The sequence below is a fragment of the Pagrus major genome, chromosome 8 (assembly GCF_040436345.1).
Source record: "Pagrus major chromosome 8, Pma_NU_1.0".
Taxonomy (NCBI): Eukaryota; Metazoa; Chordata; class Actinopteri; order Spariformes; family Sparidae; genus Pagrus; species Pagrus major.
In genome coordinates this window covers 1335507-1343463 of record NC_133222.1, presented here as the reverse complement: position 1 = coordinate 1343463, position 7957 = coordinate 1335507, and the positions used below count along the sequence as shown (strand labels likewise).

Genomic DNA, 7957 nt, shown 5'->3' with positions numbered 1-7957 from the left:
GAAGTACACACACACACACACACACACACACACACAGTTACCTGTTACACTAATAAGTGAGTCTGTGTGTGTCTGTGTGTGCATGCATGTGTATGTATGTGTGTGTGTGAAGGATGTAAGAAGGACGGAGGCAGTGATAGTGATGTCATGTCAACGGCAGCATTATCATATCCTTGTTGCCGGGGTAACCACTCTGGTATCCCTACATTAAGCACAAGTGTGTGTGTGTGTGTGTGTGTGTGTGTGTGTGTGTGTGTGTGTGTGTGTGTGTGTGTGTGTGTTAGGTAGGTCCGTCTTTGTGAGGACCAATTTGAGTTTTAAATGTTTCAGGTGGAGTTCTCAGTTGTGACTGTTAGAAAAGAAGGCTTGTTCTGGGCTGTATGGAGCCATTTTATGTTGTTTTTTTAAATTTATTTTTTAAATCAAGTCTCCAGCTGCTTCAGTTGTTAAGCCGAACGCTGTTCTGCTGTGAAGCTCCAGAAATGTCCTGTGGACCATGAGACTCCACCTGACTCTCCATCAGCCTGGAGCGAGGAGACGATGACTGAATGATGAGTTTTGGGTGAACTGTTCCTTTAACAACATTTGTGACAGAGTATATTTTTTACAGTGCGGTACCACTGATTTTATTTAATGATCTGAGTGAATCCAGTCCATGTGAGTGACTTCCGTCCGCCGAGTCCAGGTCCAGTCAGTGACTAGAATCCAGGGAACCGAGTCCAGGTCCAGTGACTCCATTGATCCGGTGTTCCGCGGTTTGGCTGCATTGTACCTAACAGCCATTTAGCCCCACAGCGCTGTGTGTCTGTCTGTTGCTGTCTGTGTGTCTGTTAACAGGAATAACGCCGGTGTGGAAACTCTGGGAATATCACATCCACTCATGGAATACCTGGGAATGGTTTTATTTTCGTCCAGGCCCGAGAACTGACTCCAAAATGTCGGTGTTTCCCGCTGTTTTCCAGTTTTCTCCGGGATGTGAGCGTGTGATGGCTGCGGTCCAGTGAACTGGGAGCACGTTGACTGGTCTGCCCCGTTCAATCCACCAGTTTGGGAGCTCGTCTCAACTGTTTCACTGGGATTATCGGAACCTATGGAGTGTACATGAACATTGTTCGGATAGGGACTTCAAACGGGGTAAGTGGACACGTTGAAGTCGGCTCTCCGGCTCGGATTCGGATCCACTTTTTTTGAAACGCGGGATAGCCTGCTAGCTATCCCGGAGGTTAGCTCGGCAGGCTAGCTGCTGTCTTTGTCTGGAGAGACCGGGGAGCTAAGGGGCATGCGTCCATCATCGGACACGTCCCCGTCTGACCCGCTTGTTTCTTTATATCGGAACATTTTGATCCACTTCCTCCACATTCATTTAATACACATTAACAGACACGTTTCAGCGTGTGTGTGACGGCCTGTCTCACTTCTTAATAGCTACGTTACAATGTCCGTTTGACATCAGTTGAACCGCCCGTTGAAACCACCTCTGGGTTGTTTAACGTGTTTTCACGCTATTGAAGAATCGTGTTAACTCCTGATCCGCATTTAAACTTAGTTCAGATCCACCTGTCTCCTATTGTCACTGTAGTTTGGTTGGGAAGGGTAATAAATACTGGATATGGGGTGAAACAACATCCGGGTAGGGGAAATTTCAACGACTGTCCGATAATGGATCTATAGGTTTGACAGGGAGGCTGAAAGCGCCGCAACGGTAATTGTCCATCACACGACAGATAGGACGTCGGGTCAACAGTTATATAAACGAGCCGCACAGCGTTGTGTGTCTGGTGTTGGTCGTGTTGGACGTGTGTAGTCTCAGCTCGACATGTTGACGGGGTTCTGGTGAAATCGCAGGTTTATCGCAGAGTTACACGGAGATCACTGAAATCTCACCGTAAGAGCCGACCAGCACAGCGTCCGATAATGGATCTCGTTAGCCTTGTAGCGGGCCACGGTGGGCCTCGGACTAGCTGCACAAGTTGGGACAGATACCTTCGTATTATTCGATGTTGGACATTTAAGTGAATGTTACTGTGTGTGCTTGAAATCAATATTATCCAGCTAAAGCCACTGTAAGACGTTACTGGTTTGCATGTTAGCTTTGCGCTAACGGGCAGTGAGAACCAGGGCCGACGAGTCAGCCACCGCTAGCTAGCCTCCCGATTAATCAGCTAATGGCAGCTAGCTAAGCTAAGCTAGCTCCGTGGGACTGTTGTGTTTGCAACAATTTTCTAGCTCCTTTAAGTATGTTGGTAGCTGCTAACCCCCACAGATGGTTAGCATTTGAAGCATTGCTTCTGTTTAATGTCCCAACGACCCAAACAGGCAACAATCCAGCGATCACTAACGTGGCTGGTGTAGATGAAGGCTAAATATCTGCTGAACAGGGTTTAGCAGGTTCAACTTTTTTTGTGGCTCGTTGCACAATAGATATGAAACGTTGCTGTCAATAAAACGTGCGACAACTAATGTGACCTGTAGACTCGTAAATATCATTATTGTGAGAGTGCATCACATAAGCTTGTGATTGAAGGCCTGTAATATCTATGAGGATAAACTACGAATGGAAATACTTGTCAGCTGAAGCAGTTTGGTTTAAACACCTTTTTTAAAGTTTGTCCATCAATGTGTGTGATGGTCATTTAAAGGAACAGTCCACTCAAAAGTGTAAATTCAGTTATTATCCACACGCCACCATGCTGATGGAGAGTCAGGTGAAGTCTGTAGTCCACAACACATTTCTGGAGCTTCACAGTAAAACAGCGTTGCAGCGTTCTGCTTAATAACTGAAGTAGCTGGGGACTTGATTTAATACGGAAAGAAACAATTAAATAAATAAAATGGTTTCATAAAGCTCGGCTGGTGTCTGAAGTGAGCTTGACCCTGTGTGGAGGCAGTACATCACGTCTTCTTTAGACTTGAATTACACCAGACAAGCTGTATGGAGCCATTTTAGGTTTCATCCTTTTTTTTACGTTTTTAAACGAGTCCCCAGCCTAAAGTGAGCTCATTTCATCCATCTTCAGTGCTGCATTGTGTTTCACTTCCATTGACAGGACACTAATTAACGTTGGGCTTTTTGATCTGTGAATGGACAGAGGGAGTCAACAGGCACCACATGTTTATCTTTCTAGCAAATCTACTGACACATACAGCATATCGGATGATGTTGTGGGAGGTAAAGTCTGTATGAGTCTGACAGTTGTTTGACTTCGTATTCGTCGATCTGTTTATCCAGTGTGACTTGATGAATGATTTGTCTTCTTTCTGTATTGTGCGCCATTGAATGTGTGTTGTGTAGTTGTACATAAAGATGAACTTTAACTCGGAGGTGTGGCGCACTAAGTTACGGTGCTATTGGTCTTTTGTTCCTTCATATGTACTCGATGTCCGCGGCAGTTGTGGGATTGCATGAAGGATCGGTGTAAACCAGAGGAAACATGGTGACCCGACATTAGAGAATAACAGCAGTACTAGTTGCACACAATAAAAGGAAATGGACTGTTATAAAGCTGTTCCTCCTGCACCAGGTACTGAAAAATATAAACAAAAGTGATGAACCGCAGAGAGGAGAAAGAGTCGTCTGAGGTATTTCAGGTGACAGGCAATCACAGAGGGACATACAGTGGAGGTTTGAGGACACAAACCTGCTGAGAATAGCTTTGTGTTTGTAATTTATCCAGTTTCCAATGTTATCCAGCTACAGCGGACTTTTTTCAATTGGTTTTCTGTTTGTTTTTATCTGGGCCCTTGTCAGAATGACCAGAGGAGCTGAGAAGGAAAGACTATAAATGGGTTACAATCCAGATTCAGATTCCTGGTGGATGCTGTAAAAGGTCATATCTAAAGAGATGGGTCAGTTACCTCTGATTCCACTGGGCACGTCTCTGTTACCTGCCGTGTGTGACGCTGTTGTTACCCGTCCTCCACATGACTTCTAACCCACTGGGACGTTTCAGAAGCAGACCGTCATGTCTTCCTGATGACGTTGACTTGCTCAGATTGTGTGTGTTTCTTAATTTTCCCCAATTTTTGTGCTTCTACTGTGGTTGAATAGGCTACGTAGTTAAATCATTTCAGTATTTGTCTGTTTAAGTGTGGTTATTGTTATTGCAGATCCCGAGTCAGCACAGGGTGTTTATTTTGAAAATTGACCAGATGCACCACTTCGCTGTCTGACTTCCTCTCTGGCTCGATCTGCTCTGTGCAGCTTAACGCAGCTGTGGTCGGCTTCCATCAAAGATAGACGTGCCGCGTTTTCTCCACGAAACAGAGCGGAGAGACGCTTCTGGGACGCTGCTGAGATGTGCCACGCCACCGCCGGTGGAAACACGAGCATCGTCTAGAACTGGGGTAGACTGTTTATCATCCTGGCCGATTATCGAGGCCAACAGTCTTTTTCGTGTCTGATTGTTGATTAAATTGAATAATTTAACAATGTGCTACTTTGGCTCTGATGCAGTATCCTCTCTCTGTTTGTAGTCAGCACTCCGTGGTCTCACTAAATGTCCCACCCACAACATTATCCGATGTACGAGTAAATAGCCTGTCACCACTGAATTATGTGAATCTGCAAAGTAACTCGTAAACTTAAGTTATCAGATAAACGAAGACAAATCTGGGGGTTAATATGCTGAATCCATTACTGTTGACTTTTAGATTAGAGTGCACACGACCTCCAAACAGATCCGGTCATGAACAGTCCCTCAGTCAGACACACCAGCCACCTATTGAAAGCGTAACTTGAGTCATGACTCATGACAGGTACGGCTGCACAATATGGTTTAAAGTATTTTGAAAATTGATTATTATTATATATAATTATTTTAAAACCCTGATGCTGTGACATTTGTTGGGGTCTGCGCCAACCAAACGTGTTGTTACACCTGGAGAACATGATCTGTAGGTCAGGACGTCTCTGCAGCTCTACACTACTTCATCATGATGCTGTTTCTCACAGTTGACCTTCGTCAAGGAGTTGCAGCTTCTTGTGATTTGAATATTCCACTTTTGATAATATTTACAGAGCTGATTAGGCTTACATGTAGTGAGACAAGTGTTTTATTGTTTTGATAATTCATGGCAGAGATGTTGATGATCTGACATTCAGTGCGAACATTTTTATATTCACAGGCGATATTTAGATGAGACGAGTGTTTCATCACACCGTTTAGAGTCGCACATGAATAAGGGGCAGAACGTATCATCTGAAGTGTGCTGTAGAGCTGCGACAATTAATCCAATAATCAGTTGTTGTCAAATGTTAAATTAATCTGCAGCTGTTTTGATCATGGATTACATTTTTTAGGTAAATTCTCTGATTCCAGCTTGTTAAATGTGAATATTTTCTGTTTTCTTTCCTCCACTATGAGTAATCTGAATATTTTTGGGTTGTGGACAAAACAAGACGTCTGAGGACTTCATCTTGGTGCTTTGGAAAAGTCTGATTGGCATTTTTTGCCATATTATATGCCAAAAAACTCACCAGTTAATTTAGAAACAATGAAAATAGTTGTTAGTTGCAGCCTCGGTGCTTCGAACCCTGGGCCTCTGCAGCGAGGGCGAGTGCCTCTGCATGCGGGACGTGCCCCAAACCAGCTGAGCTACTCGGACGCCCCTCGTCCTGCAGACTTTTGAAGGCTTTTCTAATGCCTTGAAGATTTGAGGCATTAGAGCTATTTGCCAGTTGATGGTTGGTAAAAATACATTCTGTGAGTTTATCACAGTTTTATATACAGTGATACAGCACTGGTTTGAGTCTGACTTTTTTATGGGTGTATTTTCCTCCTCTGTTAAACAGGCACTGTGATGTATTGTAGAGGATCTGAGGTGATGTATCATGCATAGTTAAGTCAAATGTGATGTAGTATTATCATTGTTGGAGGCAAAACATTGTGACAGCGTCACATCAGGAGTTACATACACAGAAATGCACCATTCGAGCAGACTTTACATATTGTTGTTACTGTCGATGTAATTTTCAAGTTTTAATCTGACTGCAGATCCTGATAAGTACTTTAATATCATGTGACGTGTACATTAACGGCTGAGGACACCTAGAAATCCAGTCTGTTACTATCTGCAGTCCAGCGTAGACCTCCGGTGGGTTCTGTGATGGTCTGGTTGACAGCTGGATCGCTGAGCCCGTCTGCCCTGGAGGACGACACCAACAGGAAGCTGAAATGAGCCGATCTGTCTGCTCCTCCTGGGAGGCTGGTCAGACAGAAAGAAAGCACTGCTGAACGGTGAGAGGAGCTGAGACTTCCATGACCTGCCGTCACCTCAAACAGGCTGCCCAGCGCTCAGCCCCGGAGGTCCGTTAGTGACGGCTGTGGTGTTGAATGACTCAGTGGAGTTACCTGAGCTGATGAAACATCAGCAGCTCTGCCGTCTCCTCCAGAGAATCAGAGCAGAGGACTGAAGGGGACATCCAGTCAGGAGGGATTAGACTGGTCTCGGACTGCTGGGGACTATAGAAATAGATAATATCAGATTAACAAGAATACCTTGTATCTAGGGGTGACAGGATATTGATTCTTAATAGAAAATTGATCAAAATGAGCTTTCTATTTCGATCATCTAACTCAAAAGCAGCACGGGCTATAACCCTGCTGTGTTTCTACCAAAAACACCAAGATAAAATCAAGCTGCTGGTGTAAAATGTCTTTTTAAAGACAAATTAGAAAATGTAAGTAACAGTTAATAACCAGTCCAGATGTGGTAGTCTAACAGTAGCATAGCCAGCGATGCTTTAAAAAGTCGAGACAAACTGTGGATTTTGAGAATCGTGACAACACATTTGTATCCATACACGTATGTAAAAATCACTTAAGTCATTTCTACAACATTACACTGAATCGTAATCTGATGACGGTTATTGTGTCAGTAATTATTCAAGTTGAAATCTCGTAGATGCTTTGTGTAACCGATGGTCAACCACCTGTGAGCGTCTGTGGCCCTAGTTTTTGCGGCGTGTCCTGCACGCTTGGCATTTATCTCCCTTGTTGGCTGATGTAGAATCTGCAGCAGAGAAATTATCTGATTCCAGCTTCTTAAATGTGAATATATTCTGTTTTCTGTCCTCCTCTATGACAGTAAACTAAATATCTTTGGGTTGTGGACAAAACAAGACATTTGAGGATGAAACACTGATGGACATTTTGTCTGACATTTTATAGACCAAACAACTTATTGATTAATCAAGAAAATAATAGACTTTTTAATGTACAATGAAAATAATGGTTATTTGCAGCCCTGATCGGCACCTCCATCCTGCACCATATTTTATCATGCTTCTATTGTGTTTGTTGTTGAGGCCTCTGTTTAACCAGCAGTTAAACAAGCAGCTGGAGATAGAGCTGTTAAACACAAAACACAGGGAGTCTTTTCAGTTGTATGAAATGTGGTTTCTGTCCAACACCTGAAGACCCCTTGATAATGTACGTTTCATTTAAAAAAAAGACCTGAGAGAGCCGGAGAGAAGGAGATAAAGGCCAGGGCGGTGCAGCTCTCAGGGTTAACTGGTCTGACCGCTGACTGAACTGTGCGTCAGAGCAGAGAGAGACAGATAAAAGAGAAAGACGGGGCCGGGTGGAGTGGTGGATGACTGGTGCAGAAGATGATGGCTGTCGGCTCGCCCTCCACAGTCTCACTGTTGCAGAAAGACAATCGACACTGATCAATGACATCATTTCTAGACACGGCACCTTCCTCTAATGAGCTCACAGAACAAAAATCAATGAACATACGACAACATGAAGAATATACCAACGTGTGGAGTGGAGAGATGATGTTGCTACAACTGTCGGCCTGCAACTGAACATTATTTCATTATCAATTAGCCGATTATTTTCATGATTAACTGCTACCACTGCCATGGAGGTTCTGTCTTCGCCTGTGTCCGTTTGTGGTTTGTTGGTTTGTCAGCAGGATTACACAAAACTACTGAACTGATTTCCACCAAACT

The 7957-nt window shown here is 43.8% G+C and overlaps 1 protein-coding gene across 2 annotated transcripts in view; it reads left to right on the top strand.

The window, feature by feature from the left end:
- The first annotated feature begins 767 nt into the window (after positions 1 to 767).
- Positions 768 to 7957, top strand: part of znf609a (zinc finger protein 609a) — a 41944-nt gene continuing 34754 nt past the window's right edge. For both annotated transcript variants that reach the window (XM_073471642.1, XM_073471643.1), the window contains exon 1: positions 768 to 1134. The gene's annotated coding sequence lies outside the window, so the exon portion shown is untranslated. The remainder of the gene's footprint in view (positions 1135 to 7957) is intronic.